The sequence below is a fragment of the Phasianus colchicus genome, chromosome 1 (genome assembly GCF_987193195.1).
Source record: "Phasianus colchicus chromosome 1, bPhaCol1.hap1.1, whole genome shotgun sequence".
In the NCBI taxonomy this organism is placed as follows: Eukaryota; Metazoa; Chordata; class Aves; order Galliformes; family Phasianidae; genus Phasianus; species Phasianus colchicus.
In genome coordinates, this window is record NC_143436.1 from 175,939,412 (window position 1) to 175,956,735 (window position 17,324).

At 40.4% G+C, this 17,324-nt stretch overlaps 1 protein-coding gene across 10 annotated transcripts in view; it reads right to left on the bottom strand.

Moving 5' to 3' along the window:
- FRY (FRY microtubule binding protein) overlaps positions 1-17,324 on the bottom strand; it is a 244,342-nt gene that overhangs the window by 199,669 nt on the left and 27,349 nt on the right. For all 10 annotated transcript variants that reach the window (XM_090133321.1, XM_090133320.1, XM_090133318.1 and 7 more), the window contains one exon: positions 11,387-11,559. The gene's annotated coding sequence lies outside the window, so the exon portion shown is untranslated. The remainder of the gene's footprint in view (positions 1-11,386; positions 11,560-17,324) is intronic.

Consider the following 17,324-nt stretch of genomic DNA (forward strand, 5'->3'; position numbering starts at 1 on the left):
TTCCCCCCCCCCCATACTTAGAGATAAAAGATGACAGCCAGTACATGAGAGAAGTGCAAAAAATAGGAGGAAACATGGTCACCCCCAACCACAGGAAGTGGTGGCCAACGGCAAGCAACCGCCGCTCAGCACTGCCTTGAGCAGCAGCACTGCCTGGCAGTCACCCCTGGGTATCAATGATAAATGAAAGCCTCCAAGTGCTTGAAGACTGAGAAACTAGAAAATATAAAACTCAGAATATGAAAGGGGAATAGAACTCCCTGTGCAGACTGACTTGAATTCAGAGAAGTGTCAGGGTTCTCTTTCCTCCGCTTTGTTTCATGAAGATGCATCAGCACCTAATCAATGAAAAAGCACAACCTTTTTAGACAACATCAATCAAAGTTTCCAATTTTATCAATTATTTCCCTCTGGCTTTTTAAAGCATCACCTACATGATGAGATGGCATCCAAATCACGACTGGAACACTTTTCCTGAACGTGACTGGGCACAAAATTATGCTGTATTATGCTGCTACAACTCTGACACAGTTGTCCAAGCCTGCATACCAATGTTAGATATAAGGAAATGGGTCTGTGCATTTTTACAGTCATGACTAATAAGATTCATATTTGTTCGGTTTTCCTATGATTGTCCAGATTAGGATGCTAAGTGGTCACAACTATGATTAACACCAGCAAAAAAAGAAAGAGCAAGAGAAACGTTTTAAAATGTTGATGCGATTCTTTATGACTATATACTAGCCTGAACTAACTAGAATTTAGTCTCATAGTCTCATTTGACAACAGTTAATTTGCAAGAATAACAGTAGATGTGTTTCAAAACAGAATTAGCAGAAGAGAGTAGCTGCATTCGCATTGCAACCTGTACAGTACAGGCAAAAAGACACAAAAGATCACATGTTTAACAGTTGCTCCTTTTGGGACTGTTGCTGTGTATCCCTGCACACAGCTGTGCTGGCTGAGCACATAAACAACATTTTATTTTTTAAATCCTGTGTATGTAATGAATCAGAAAATAAAGTTCACTTGCAAGAGAACAGAAGAGTTACTTTCCTGAGCATAGGCTGCACAGCTGATCAGTTTTAAAGTGAGGTTAAACAACCTTATTTTACCCAGTAAGAAGGGTGAAAACAAGTGGGAAAAACACAGTGTTAATGTTAAACTAGGTTATTGCAGGGTTACCTTCAAGCCAGACACTCAGTGGAGCAAACACTTATTTTAAGACACCTGTTTGCCCACTGACTGCGAGCACTCATCAACGCCTATCTCAGCTCCCCAAGAAACTCCCTTCCACTCCTTACTTTCACTGTTATCTCCGTCCAAGGCTGGGGAATTTATTTCACATAAAGTCAATTTAGAGCTTAGCTAGAGAGAAAAATCCTTGCCAATGTCGATAAATCCTGCAATACTCCCAAAGCATAGAGAGAAACTGACTGAATTCTTCCCGTAATTCATTCCACAGTCCTAGAAGAGGCATGAACACTAATTCCTTCTGCCTCTTGCAACTTCAGATCCAAGTTTTTTAGTCTCCAAATTAAGAAGAGTGGCAAAATACTGAGAAAAAGTAAGTTTCACAGGTATGCTGTAGGTGATTTAAAGCCTTTGGGACTTAGAATGACAATACTGACGTTAACCTCAATTCAGAACTCCTCAAGTACAGAATGTACAGCCCTGCTGTTGTATGCTCTCGTAGCTTGGACAAAATGGTTTTGGACGTTTAAAAGTAGTTTCAAGAGAATTTGAAGAATTATTGCCTGTGATAGAATATCGTAATTTGGCTTATCTCTGGGAAAGTCAAGTTCTCCAGGAGAGGCACAGATGAAAAACACATTCCTAAATGCTTCTATAATTATACAAATATTCAAGAGAAAGTGATAATGCTATAGAAACTAATTATTTTTGGGGACGCATATTTCAGTAAGATAAATTCTTCAATCAATTTGTGCTAGGAATTATCACTCTTACATTTTTTTGTATTTACACTACTGTCAAGTCAGCACTATATATGTAGTTGATAAAGCAACTACATCTGAACAGCTTTCAGCTGTGGAAGTGAGAAATGTGATAGTGGCATTCAGACTTACTCATGGTGCTTCAGAACACTGGAGATATAATTTTTGTCTTCCTTAAGTGGAAAGATTTATTTGGGGGTTTTCTTCCAAGTCATGATTCCAAGTGACAGAATATCAGGGAAACAGATCTTTCAGCATAAAGTGCAAATGTAATAAATATTTTGGGGAGGAAGGAATCTAATAGAAAGTCCTAAATAGCCCGAGTTCCTCTTCATTTCTACACAGATTGAAAGCACAGGAAGAAATAGGGGAAATTCCAATCTCCTTTCAACAGAAATGAGATACCCAGACATGTTTCTCAAGCGTGAAGAGCAGGAGGCATTTGCTTGTATTGAACAGAATACAGCAAAAGAACATAAGAAGTAGAGGTAAATGTAAGTGAGGGTAATCTGAACCAGCTGTATACAACTATAATTTTTCCTGCTAGCTACATCTAGGCTTTTGGAAAGTACTGGACATCACCTGAAATTAAATTACAAAGCCTAACTTCATCCTGAGAGCTTAGTATTATTGTACAGCCAATGGACAGAACCAATTTTTCCCCATTTACCACTCTAGAGCTGAAACCTGAGCAGGATACTCAATGAAGTCATAGAGAAATCTCTGTCTCTTTGCTAACTCTATTGAATAGTGCAACACTATAGTTAACTTCTGAGAGTTACTGTGTCATGATCATAGAATGGCTTGGGTTGCAAGGGACCTTAAAGATCACCTAGTTCCAACCCTACTGTTCTTGGACACTTCCAAGGACAGGCCATTCACAGTTTCTCAATTCCAGTGCCTTCACCATCCTCCGAATGAAGGATTTCTTCCTTATACCTAAACTCAATCTCCCCTCTTTTGGTTTAAAACTGTTATCCCTTGTTCTACCATTACAAGTCTTTGTAAAAAGTCTTTCTCCATCTTTCTTAAAACCCTCCTTTAAATATTGAAAGGCAGCAATCACAGAATCACAGAATTGCCAGGGTTGGAAGGGACCTCAAGGATCATGAATCTCCAACCCCCCTGCCACATGCAGGGCCACCAACCTCCACATTTAATGCTAGACCAGGCTGCCCAGGGCCCCATCCAACCTGGCCTTGAACACCTCCAGGGATGGGGCATCCACAACCTCTCTGGGCAGCCTGTTCCAGCACCTCACCACTCTCTCTGTAAAGAACTTCCCCCTGACATCCAACCTAAATCTCCCCACCCTCAACTTCAAACCATTTCCCCTCGTCCTGCAGTTATCTATCCTTTCAAAGAGTTGATTCCCCTCTCCTCTGTAGGCTCCCTTTAGGTACTGAAATGCTGCAGTAAGGTCACCCTGCAGCCTTCTTTTCTCCAGGCTGAACAAGCCCAGCTCCCTCAGCCTCTCTTCATAGGGGAGGTGCTCCAGTCCCCTGATCATCTTCGTGGCCCTCTTCTGGGCCCTCTCCAACAGCTCCCTGTCTTTCTTGTACTGGGGGTTTCACACTTGGACGCAGTACTCCAGATGGGGCCTCACAAGAGCAGAGTAGAGGGGAACAATCACCTCCCTGTCCCTGCTGGCCACCCCTCTTCTGATGGAGCCCAGGATACCATTTGTCTTCCGAGACACAAGGGCACACTGCTGGCTCATGTTAAGTTTTTCATCTATCAAGACCCCCAGGTCCTTCTCCACAGGGCTGCTCTCAAGGACCGCTCCTTCCAGTCTGTAGGGATGCCTGGGATTCCTCCGGCCCAAGTGCAAAACTCTGCACTTTGCCGTGTTGAACCTCATCAGGTTCACCCGGGCCCACCTTTCTAGCCTCTCGAGGTCCCTCTGAATGGCATCCCTTCCTTCAACCGTGTCGACCACACCACTCAGCTTGGTGTCGTCAGCAAACTTGCTGAGGGTGCACTCGATTCCGTCATTGATGTCATTGATAAAGATGTTAAAGAGCACCGGTCCCAAGACCCCTGTTACCAGCCCCCACCTGGACATGGAGCCATTGATGACCACCCTCTGTCTGCGGCCTTTCAACCAGTTTCTTATCCATCGAGTGGTCCACCCATCAAATCCACATCCCTCCAGTTTGGAGAGAAGGATGTGGTGGGGGACCATGTCAAAGGCCTTGCTCAAGTCCAGGTAAATGACATCGGTCGCCTTTCCCTTGTCCACTGATGCCGTCACTCCCATCATAAAAGGCCACCAGATTCGTCAAGCATGACCTTCCTCTGGTGAAGCCGTGCTGGCTGTCACGGATCACACGCCATTTCCTCATGTGATCAAGCATGTCATCCAGGATGATCTGTTCCATGATCTTCCCAGGCACAGAGGTGAGACTCACCGGCCTGTAGTCCCCAAGGTCCTCCTTGCTCCCTTTTTTGTAAATGGGAGTGACGTGACCCTTTCTCCAGTCATCCAGGATCTCACCTGACAGCCACGACTTTTCATATATGATGGAGCAATGATGTCTCCCCAAAGTGTTCTCCAGGCTCAACAACCCCAGCCAATAATGACAGGAATATTCTACCGCAGAGATCCTACAACTCATCTTTTTCAATGTCTATATTCTCTTTCTGTGAGGAATTTTGGTTTTGGATAGAGCTAGTTCACCTTCAGTCTCCTAGCAGTATATGCTGTCCTTTTATTTAGAAAACTGAAATTCCTTGCTTTCAGATTGTCCTTTAAGAAAAGCATTTAAATCTGATGATAAATTTACCTTGCAAACTTTTGTTCTATACATTTAAACGACTAAACACTTTAGGCCTCACAGTATAAAGATTATTTTTTTCATCCAGACCTTGTAAAATTTCAGAGGCTTCCTTCACCTCTTGTCTGTATTTATATCTCATTGTTGAATGGAAATCCCATAGCCCTGTATCCAGTACTTTAATACCTACACTACCACTATCATTTGCAGAGGTAGAAAGTTTTCTCACTTTTCCTCTAGGATCTTATTTCTATACATCCAAGTATTGCTTCTAAGCTACAGCACCATACTGCCAGCAAAGCTGAGCAAGCTATATAGAATGGTCCTTGGCTTTCCTTCATTTTACTAGATCAAAGAATTTTGTATTTGAAAACCTACAATGTGTGCTCTTATTATTTTCCATGTAGCAGCATTAAAAACTTGTTTTGTTGTAGTAGTTAAGTAGACAATTGACAGATGGACTACCTGATGGATAAGGAAATGGCTGAACAGTCGCACTGACAGAGTCAATGGTTCCATGTTCAGAGGAAACTGTTAACAAGTGGCATTCCTCAGAGCTTGGTACTGGGACCAGTGCTATTTAATCCTTTAGTAATATCAGCAAGTTTGCTAACAACACCAAGGAATGTGGTGCAGTACACCCTGGAAGGAAGGGATGCTATCCAGAGGGACCTGGACAGGCTGGAAATGTGGATCTATGCAAACCTCATGAAGTTCAACAGGGCCAAGGGCAAGCTCCTGCAATCCCAAACATGAGTATAGACTGTGTGATGAGTGCACTGAGACCAGTTCTGAGGATAAGGACTTGAGGGTCCTGATGGATGTGTGTGCAGCCCAGAAGGCCAACCATGTCCTGGGCTACATCAAAAGAAGGGTGGCTAGCAGGGCAAGGGAGCAGATTGTCCCCCTCTGCTCCACTCTCACGAAGCTTCACTTGTTGTACTGCATTCTACTCTAGGAACTCAGCACAAGGCAAGGAGCTGCTGGAGTAGGTCCAGAGGAGGCCACGAGGATGAATAGAAGGCTGGAGCACCTTTCCTGTGAAGACAGGCTGAGAGAGCTGTGGCTGTTCAGTCTGGAGAAAAGGCAGCTCTGGGCAGACCTCATTTCAGGGTAGATTTCGATTACAAATTATGAATAAATCCTTCACAATAAGAGTAGTGAGGAACTGACACAGGCTGCCCATAGAAGCTGTGGATGCCCCATCCCTGCAAGTGTTCAAGGCCAGATTGGGTGGGGCACAGGGCAACCTGGTCTATTGGGAAGTGTCCCTGTCTGAAGCTGGATGGGCTTTAATGTCCCTTCCAATCCAAGCCACTCTATGAATTCACCTGACTCTCATGCTATAATAGTACTTCAGCTTCTTCATTATTTACTAATACCCTACTAACTTCAGACAACTTGTAAGTAGCAACACTGTGAAGAGGTACTTCAGTGAAAAATCTTGTATCACCTAAATGCTGAAGAATGGTACTGTAAGCTTTTAATCTCTAGACTCCTTAACATAACTCTCACAGAGAGACAAAACCTACTTCAAATACAACATAAAAATGATTTGTAAGCCAGACGTTTGCAAAATACTGTATATAGTCTTTATGTTGCACAGTGTAAATAAATAAATAAAAAAGTAACAGATCTATTGTCCTAGAAATATATATATATATGCCATATCCACAAGTTAGCTTAACAAACTCATAAAATTTTCCAGAAGATTTTATTCCCATCAGCTACAGAAGTACAAGACCTGTCATTCATGGTATTTTGAGGCCTCTCCCCATAGCACTACAGCTGTACAAATCAACAGTCTTCTTAGGACAGGTGTGATATATACAAAGACGAGCAGAGGGCAGGTCCAGGCCTTCATCTCTCATTATTTGTTTTCTCATAATTTGTTCACACAATTCCTGAGCTGTATGAGTCACTGTTTTAAGTGGGAATGGCAATCATGGACAGCCTAATCAATAAAGAGATGCATAAAGTGAATGACTCAAATGGGTTCTATTGTATACTTTCTAAGACAATGATTAAGAAACAGGAAAAATTACAATAAAGTGATCTTTCAAGTAAATCTGCCTGCTTTTACATAGGTAACAAGTTTATTCCAAATTAGGAACGGAAAGCTTTCTATCTCATGAAACACTGGATAACTGCACTAACAGAATGAAGTCTTCCTATCAAACCTTCAAAAGGCAGGTATTTAGATCTCCACTGCTGTTATTGTTGAAATTGTACCAAACTGGCAATCTTGATTTGCTAGCATAGATCTACACCCACATTAGCCAACATAAGGCCCAGTGCATGTTTACGTAAATGGTTGGACAAAAATCTACTGTGAAAGAAATCCAAACCTTTGTGCAACCTTCACTAAATTTTTTTCACTCTCTCTCTGGAAACACAGAAAGTAGGTCAGCATATATCTCAAAATAGCACATCAGCACTGAGGAAAAGAAGTAGTATTTCTTTATCTTCTGACTTTTTAGCTCATTTCTCTATAGTGGGAAAGGAGAAAGTCTTTCCCTTATTCTACTCTAAAGATGAACTAGTGAAATAAAAAAATTGCTTATTTTTTAAAAAGGCCCCTAGATCACTCATCTACACAGGAAAAATGCTAACCACTTAAAGCCAAGCAAAAGAGCATTGAGTTGAGCCATTTAAGTTTTATCTGGATATAAGCAAGGTAAAATCCAGGAAGTTTAAAGTGTGTTTAAAATGCTGAACTCGGTATGTATCACATCCTGTTCCTTGTACATTGTGTTCTTTCTATCAAAAATCTATTTGGTAAAATATTTACTTTGGAATTAAGGGCACACTTACTACGATTTTGTTCTTCCTCTTGTGCTATTTTAAAAAATTATCTGCTGTAGCAATAAGAATTGTTGCCTATTTTGTGATACCTTACATGCTTTTCCTGCACACACACAAAAATATTTTCTTTAATGTCAGATGCATGTCTCCCTCCATTTTTTTTTTTTTCCTTTTTTCCCCCTCCTCTTTTTAAGGAACCCAAGAAAAAACAAGGAAGTTAAAAACTCAGCTTCCACACATTTATAGCTACAAAGATTCTGAAGAACTTGTTTCATCAACAGAACTTGTTTCATCAACTATTACAGTACCTTAACATGTAAAGAAAAACTAGAAGTTATTAAGAATAATTAGGCAATATTAAATAATGAATATCAGCCCTAAAAACATTACTTACCTTATTCAAGTCAATATCAACACTGCTGTCTTCAACATGATAAATGATGTTGATCTGTTTCCCAGAACACTAGTATTTTTAATTAAGAAAAAAAATTATATTGCCTCCCCCAAATTCCAAGTGTCAGTCCTTATTTGGCTCTCTGCATTAGTTTAAAATGACTGTTTGGAAGATACTAAACAGTGGTGGTATGACCTTTTGAGTTCAGTGATTTTTATGCAACCGGCAGGAAATGCTAAAAATAGCAAAAAACAAACTTTTTTTTTTAGCTCTTCTTTAGAATAAAAAATTAATTAAAAAAAAAAAAAAAAAAAAAGAAGTAAAAACAAAAACCCTTCTGCTCTATGCATGTTTCACCTCAATTTTTGGGCATCTAACTTTCATTTATTTTCCTGCATCAGTCCAGCCCTGTTTAAATATGTCATCCACCAGCCTTTGAGCTGCATATTGAAGTACCAGAATCCTTGGATATACACTCAGACTTTGGTAATTACAGAACTGGGCTCCTCCATGCAGCCAGGCTGCAACATATTTAAAGTCTCTCCAAAAAAGAGAGACTAAGAACAACTTCCTGAATCTAGAAGATCTGCACTTTTATTTTACACTCAATAAACCAATGTTTACGACTAGAACTTAAGTAAAAAATAAGAGCTTTCACAATTAAATGAGTGAAGAAATGATAGAATTTCTCAAACTTAAGAAATTAAAATAAAATAAAAACGTTGACTTTGTATGTCCTGTGAAGTCTTTACCTTGCATGATTTTAACCAAGTAAACAAAGAACATAATTAAGTACATTTAATTGCATTCCTGGATTACTGCCAGATAGCTTGTCACATATCCTGGAGGGTCTCAGTAGACCCTTTTCATTCTTCCAAAAGCTGAAGGCACAGAATTGAGTTCAATCTAAACCTGGACAACTATACTCTTAAAAATACTATCAGACCAAATAAATCACAGAGCAGAATTTTCTAATGAAGCATTAAAATAGGTAAGAGGAAATAAGGTAATTTTGTTTATGAGCAGCAACAGGTAAAATCACCCCTAGCATTTACTTGCTGATGCCAGCAACGTCACTCCCTAAAACCTGCAAGAACATTTGGAAAGATAACATCAGCATTTGTCAGACTTCAGTACTACTAATTTTTCTCGTGTGCCACCTGTGTAATTAAAAAACAAAAACACTGTTCTAGTTAAATGGAACTAAGTAATTCCTTCCACTCACTGAGTTTTCTCTAAATCATAAAATACAGATTTCCCAAGAGCATATATTGTCAGTTGGTCTCACCTCCTTTTTAGGAAACAAAGGCCCATGAATAGGTGTGCTTGTTCATGCATTGGACTAGATAGTAGGAAGAAATTCTTTACTGTGAGGGTGGTGAGACACTGGAACAGGTTGCCCAGTGAGGTTGTGGATGCCCCCTCCTTGGAAGCATTCAAGGCCAGGCTGGATGGGGCTTTGAGCAACCTGGTCTAGAGGAAGGTGTCCCTGCCTATAGCAGGGGGTTGGAACTAGGTGATCTTAAAGGTCCCTTCCAACTCAAACCGATCTATGTTCTACCTAACACCAACTATGAATTCAACATTTACAAGACACCTGCAAATATGTCAAATTTGTACTCATAGGTGTGGGAAGCCTGCTGCCATGAGATACAGTTTTCACCCAGAATCTATTAGTTTAACTGCTGTAAGGTTTTATCTTCTTTAACTGCTATGTCAAGGAGAAGCATTAGAACAATGAGTCATTTCAAGACAGAGTAAGGCAGGTAAAATAATCCAGAAATTATCAAAACTAGTCTTTTTGAGTTTGCCTAACTGGAACACATTTGGTCCCAGAATTGCAGTCAAAAGGTAGTTTAGGAGACTCATTTCCCAGCGGAGAGTCTGTAATTAGATAGAGTTGTACATTTTCAGACCAGAGTCATGCCTTTCATCCTGGCTCATATGGCACAGCGATACATGCCCAATCTTGTGAATAGAACACTGGTTCCTCTTGTGACTTATTTTTATGGTTTAGGCATTTCCTTCATGATCTCCAGTGACTGACACGTGGATTTCAGCACATTACAATGCACACCAGGTTGAAAACACACAGATTGCTGCTAATGAAATGTGACTTAGAGCCCGACCACGAGTCACACGGAACCTACACATTCAGTCCATCTCTTGCCAGCATGCAGATATGCAGGCTCCTGCACAGAACATCTCATATGTAGGCAAGGAAAATTCCCATCTTCATAATGCCCATGGAGGACTAGAACAAATATCACAAATGTTCAGATCTCTGTACTCCAAAGCACAAATATATCCTTCTGCTCCTTTTTATCCACACTGTCTTGCACACAAAAAGAGACTATACTGAATAATAAATGATATTACAGTTGTCCCAGTGTACTTAAAACTATCATCTAAAAATCCAGAAAAACCAAAACTGAAAAATCTGCATTTAAGCAATCGGCAAAGAACATAAAAATAACTACTCAGACTGAGAAGCCTGTGGCCCTGCCAAGAGCCTTTATACTACTGCTCTTTGACAGCAAAAGAAAATAATTCTCTCTTCAGTGGAAGAGAATTGGGAGCATTAAGGAAGCCAGTACTTCAAGAGATATACTGCTAACAATGTGATTTACTGTGTTAACTACAGGGCAAATTAACTGACTCCAATAAATCTTGTTTTTTGTATGACAGAAGGACTAAGTAGAGTTTAATAATGACAAGTTAAAACCTATCTAACCTTTTTAGTAGGAAAAAATGTTTTTTTTTAAGGAAAGGAAGCTGATGAATTTCTTCTCATATTGCTCTCTACTTTTCCTTGAGATATAAATGCACAGTAGCATTGCAGTTATTTCAGATATGACTAAGGCTGTGTGCAAAATGCTTATTTCATCTATTTCCAGTAGTAACAGCATTTACAAAACCAAATACATCCAACTGTTTTCTGTAAGGAATTTCAGTGCTAGGTAGGCTTTAGCTAAACATTTGCATTGTATCAGATTAATTAAAAAACACAAGTTTCTTCAGCTCCTGGTCATGGTCTGCCAACATTCACTGATGTTACGAAGAAGAATTCATAAATACTTGCAATAAGGTATTTTGCATAATCTCACGTTACATGGGATAGTCTTAATGAGTCTTAATATAGTTTTGTAGTTTGTATTTAAAGGTCATAAGAATAATCACCCAAACCTGTCATTGCCAAATAGTTAAAATCATGCATGCAATGCTTTTCAGTAAGAAATATATTTATAAGTTTCCAAATCTTAATATGCCTAATGTTTTATATTTTTTGCCTGTACATATATATTTTTTAAAACATTGACTTAAAAATGGATAGTAGTTGTCACTTTTACTTAATAAAGAAATGCATTCATAAAGCAATAGACTTTACTATAATATTCATCCTTGGTAACCAAATCTCTTGTACATTCAGGAAGGCTCGATACTTAGAGTCTTACCTTTCCCCAAAGCAACAGTTTCCAGTAGTGATCCCTCTTAGTGTTTTAACTTTTCAATGTAATTTTCATAGTTTCCTAGTTCAGGATGAGATGGGTTAATTGAAAGCAGTATGGCTGATATCTTGCTTGCTTCCTGAAGATCACTGCTTTGCATCATGCACCATCACAACTACCTAGGAAAAAAAACCAGTGATTTTAAACTCCAGTCACCTGGACAACAGGACATATTACTGCTTCCAGTTCAGATTAAACAAAAGCCAAGTCTTAAAATATAACCTTAAAAATTGTATTTATCTACTAAACATTTCATAATACACACTGTTAAAAGGATTACTGCATACTTTCCTCCATCCTGTTGTATACAGAGATAAAACAAGTGGAAAAATTTTATTGTCTATTCTTAATCTTACAACTCGTCTTCACCACTGACAATGTGAAGTAGACATCCTTTTTTCTTGTAGGTTTCTGGTCAGAAACCAGCAGTAACAGGAGAAACAGAGTTACACTCTGTTTCCTTTGACAGAGGTAAACAGATTGGGGCCTCTGAAAAATAAAAATGTTAAAAGTAGGAATCTACTTTTACTCTTTGGCTATAACTGGAAGGCCCCTATTAGAACAAACAGATGGTGTTTATATTTGGTGCAACTATAGGTATCCAGTGGGGACCTTGCATTTATAGCCTAACAGGAAAAATAGATTCCTCTTTTAATACAGTCTCATATCAGCTTCAGGATCAGGAACAGAAGTTATTCACCCATAACCACTCCTTGACACAGGCCATGTACATTTGCTTTCACGCTACATGGAAGCAGCATGAAGCTAATATAACTTTTCTCCACTTGGACTGGTGGAAATCTCATTCCCCAAAATCCCCACATAGAGACTGTCTTTGGACTGCAAGGTTAAGCCCTGGAGTCTCTGGATGTGGTAAAAAAGGAGCATGAAGTTGCCTCCACTGTCCTTCCCCAAGCACCACACTCATTCTATTAAGACACATCTCTTCCAACGTGTTCTTCTCAGACTTACTGCTGTTACAAAGGGCAGTGATGGAAAGGGAAAGGGAAAGGCAAGGCAAAGGGAAAAGGAAAGGGAAAGGGAGAGGGAAAGGGAAAGGGAAAGGGAAAGGGAAAGGGAAAGGGAAAGGGAAAGGGAAAGGGAAAGGGAAAGGGAAAGGGAAAGGGAAAGGGAAAGGGAAAGGGAAAGGGAAAGGGAAAGGGAAAGGGAAAGGGAAAGGTTTCAGCCCACAGAGCTGGGTTAGCAAACCCAACCTGAATTTCATTGCTACAAAGATAGTTTAAATACTACTTAAATTTGTGATGTGAGTAAGGCACCTTACTTGCTTTGGAAAGTCAAGTGCATAGAAGCCAAAAAGCTTCACTGTTGAAGTATTTGTATTTTGAAGAAAATACCCTAGAAGCCTATGGCACGTGTGAGTGAACTAACAATCTGCATACATCAGTCCATCCCCAGGTTGATAGGATGGGACAGATGGGATGAAGTTCCACTGGTTCTGTCTGACAGCCTCTTACTCCACGCTGGGCTAGTTCTCCACTAGCTGCAGCTGCTCAGGCCCTCATCCAACCACATCTGTCAAAGCACCTCCAAGGATGGAGATCCACAACCTGCCAGGACAACCACCATGCTGTCATATCAGCCTCCTGAATCTCAATCTAACTATCTAGATCCACAGCAGTAAATACGACAGTACGACGCCAACCTGTTCAGCCAACAGAAATATTTGACTGTGTGCTTAATCAAAAGATTCAATATTAGCAGAATATTGTCTCCCATTTCTTACCTCGCTAGATGCCATTTTACAAACCTGTCTCCTCTCCTCATCCCTCCTGTAACAGCAGAAACCACCTCACAGTTTCACTATGTATTATTGAAGGGCTTAAACACTTTTTACTTCTCTTTTTCCCTTCTGGATAGCCCTCTGCAACTATCTTCCATAAAAACACAAGTGTAGCTGTACCCACAGTTTAAGAAACAATGCCTTAAGTCCAGATAATTCTCTTGTTCCACATTTATACTTAAGAATTCAAGTTTCCTGAACATTAAGAGAAGTATCAAACTGTGGCATCTGACTCAAAAGTCACTGAGATGGAACAGTGATGGCTCAGATCTGCACCATCAAACTGTCTGCATACTGAGCTATCTTTGTGTATGCTGCACTCCAGTTGCATTTTGAAGGTAAGGTCTCAATGCCTACATGCAGTTTTAGTTTTGAAAAATAAAAACTGACAGACTAGATCTGACAGGTCCCTGCAGCTACTTCAGTTCCTCATCTCCCTGCTGAGAAGTTCATTCACGTCTGTGAGATGCTGTAAGAAATGTGTTAGATTTTTTGACAAAAATAAGTTATTGAGTTTTAAGCCAACCAAACAAAATCCTAATAATATGGAATGGTATCGTTTGGATCATCATCATCAATGCAACCCTGGATTTAATCTGTCATCCGTGTCATATTAAAAGACCGTGCCTATCATTAAAAGCAATCAGCTGTTTCTACATATCCATGTAGTAAATTGCACTTTCCACGTTTGTAACCTGAAGCCATTATTCTTCACTTATTGGGAGGAGAAGAAGGAGGGTCTGGAAGAAAGGAAGGGAGTGCTTTTCATAACAGACTCTCAGACAACTGCTGACAACATCCTGACTTTCATGGACATATTTTACTTCACAGAATATAGGCAAGCTGAACCAAGCAGTCTCCAGCCAGAGGATACAACCATGTGCACACATACAGCTAGTTAATCCCATACATAGAGAGCACAGCTTCTCCACAACCAGTGCAAAAACCAGACCCCAGACAGGGCTCAACAGAAAAATGAGCAAACCACAAAATAGAGTACAGCATGGATATAGCAAGTTAAATACAATGTGTTGCACAAGTTTGTTTTCTACTCATCCTTCTTGATGCTTTTCTTGGTAAATCTGTTACACCCATACAGGTATTTTCACCATGAAACTATGACTTTCTTAGCTCAGTGCTTTGTTACATCAGTCTCATATGTGCAATACAACGTGTGTAAGTCACGGAATCATAGAATGGCCTGGGTTGAAAAGGACCCCAGAGATCATCCAGTTTCAACCCCCAAGCTGCCCAGAGCCACATCCAGCCTGGATGGATGTGTCAAGTCAAAGGGATCACTAGCACTTACTCTGTGCCCTGAAAAAGCAGTATTTTCATTTGTAACTCTCACAACTCTTTCTCTTTTAAATACCAGTGCTGGTCATTTCTGAAATAAATCTTATAGTATAAAACAATATTCAAAAATGTATTGAAAATTATAGTCTTAAGTTCACACACACACAAAAAAAGCACTGAGTTTACAGCTGTAAATAAGACCTCCCAAAAGAAGGAGGTTTGTCAAAATACATGCTGTTCTTCAAAAAGTAAACTAGTGAAGGTAGCAGCTGCATCCCTTCAGCACCCTCTATTGGCCTTCCTGCAGCACATTACCTTGTGTTCTCAGAATTATCCCGTTTTTCACAGAGACATTTATCCAAAAACACACAGAGAAAGAATAAAAATTGAAATAATAAAAAACAATAATCTATTGGGGTGTTAAAATTTGAAACACACAGCATAAAGTCATTTACTATCATAATGCTTAGAGTTGCTGGATGTGCCATGCATTACCCGTCTCTGCAGATGGCCAGAATTTATCCAACTAGATGGGCAAAATATTTGTTTGTTTGTTTACCAGCCCTCTTTGTCTGATATTTCTAACAAACACTAATACTGAATAGCATCTCATGTGCAGCTCCCACCAATGCAAACGACAGCTCTGCAGAAAGAACTGCTCTCATGGAACCGAGAACTTAACAATAGACACGTTATGGAGAACAGCATCCACAAAAGACAGCACTCAAGCCACATCCCATGGAGCGAGCGGATAAATAAAGTCCAGATGCCAAAGACAAGGTGATCTAAATATAACCCTTGCACACTGCCTTCTGGTGAGCGGCCAGATGGTGCAATTTCCAGTGGCGGAGGCCCTCAGCCCAGAAAGCCCTGCAGCTGCGTCCCAAAGCCGGCTCAGGCTCCGCAGCGGCAGATGTGCGCTGCATTGGGGCGGCAGAGGGAGGAGGAGGCAGTGGGGCTGGGGTGGGGAAGGGGCCCTGGGGCACATCAGGGTGCTGAGGGCTGCTCCTCAGAGGAGGTCAGGGTGGGAGAACCACCCTGGGGCTCTCCTAATGTTTCTGTGATTGTCAGCATCAAAATGGTGCTAATTAAAACAGCCTCTAGAACATGCTGACATGCCTGTGCTTTAGTCAAGGCAGTCTGTAGTACCGTTCATTAGAAAGCATTACTACTGAATTGCAAATGCTAACATGCCCACTCCTTCTTCCGGTAATCAATACTGTAACACTTAGCAGGGATTGAGAAGGCAGTTTGACATGGAATAGCAACATCTCTTGCACAGAACAAAAGCAGAATCACAGAATCACAGAATGGCCAGGGTTGGAAGGGACCTCAAGGATCATGAAACTCCAACCCCCCTGCCATGTACAGGGCCACCAGGAGACTCCTTGGGCTGGGAAACCCTAACAGCCAAGTGTCAGTCATCCTCATCTGCTAGGGTACCACTTGGGGACATGAAGCAAGCTAGCCAATTTCCTGACTGCTTTCAAGATCTCAAAATATGTGTTTCTATTGACCAGGAACGAAAATAAAACCTTTTGAATGTGGCTTTTGTTTTTTTTCTTTCTCCCCAAGTGAAAATATCCAATCATCATTTGGAAAAATAACAAAAAAAGAAGTCATGGTTTCATTTAGGTGATCCCAGAAAATCTGTGCAGTTCATTTGAGGTCACAACGAGGCTGAAGCCTGAGGTAAACCCAACTGGAGTCACATCCACAAACCTCAGAAAGGAAGAAAAGCAATCGAGTCTTTGCAATTCATGACATCATATCACTGTTAGCACTCATCATTTTGTCAGGTATTTACGGGTTTTATTTATTTACTTATTCTTCATTTATACTTCAGGCAAACATTTTCTTTGTTTCGTTATTTCAAGACAAAATTACCATTGCATTCTTTCCCCCACTTCCCCCCCTCCCCCTCTTGTTTGAAAGCTCTGCTTCCAAACAGTTGGAAGTGGTTTCCTCTAGAACTTGGCTGCTGGCTCGCAGGTTCCTTACGCAAGGAGCTCCTCTGCATAGCAACCCTGCGGGTGGGGCTCCAAACAGCAACTGCCCCACGTGTGTTCTGCAACACAAAACAAGGGAGAAGAGAAAAAGATGCAGGAACTGCTGGGTATGAGGGGAAACACTGCCTTCCTGTATGAGAAATGGAACTTGGTTCAAAAAAAAAGGAAGGTGAAAAGCAACAAAGAAGAATCAAAAGCAGCTAAAATATTTCCCATCCAAAGTTGTAATTAGTTCTGAGATCATAATATGATAATGATTATTGGGAGAAATAATTTATGCAAAGAACAGGTTATTTCCTGCAGAGAATCATGTAAATACTTTACTGTAATGCCACCCATCTGCCCCTCCCATTGAATACCGAAACGATTTCAACTTATCAAAATGCCTTGTTAAAAAATTACTGGGCTAACAGCTGGGTCTTTCAATAGTTAGGGTGGAAGTTTCACTATCAGGATCTTCTAGTTGAGAAGATAAACTGAAAAATGTGAACATGAACAATAAAATCATTACTGACTGAATTTCAGGAATAAAATTATTTTCATTTTTTAAGTTTATGCTGTTTAAAATAGATGGAAGTATAAGCCTTTTACACTGTTTTCCACAGTGCTTTCCTGGACAAGCTGGCAACACTGCTGGGTAAAGAACTGGCTAAATGACCAGTCCAGGGAGCAGTGGTGAATGGAGTTAAATCCAGCGGGCAATCAGTCACATGTGGTGTTCCCCAGGGGTTGGTACTGGGGCCTGTCCTGTTCAGTATCTTTACTGATGGTCTGGATG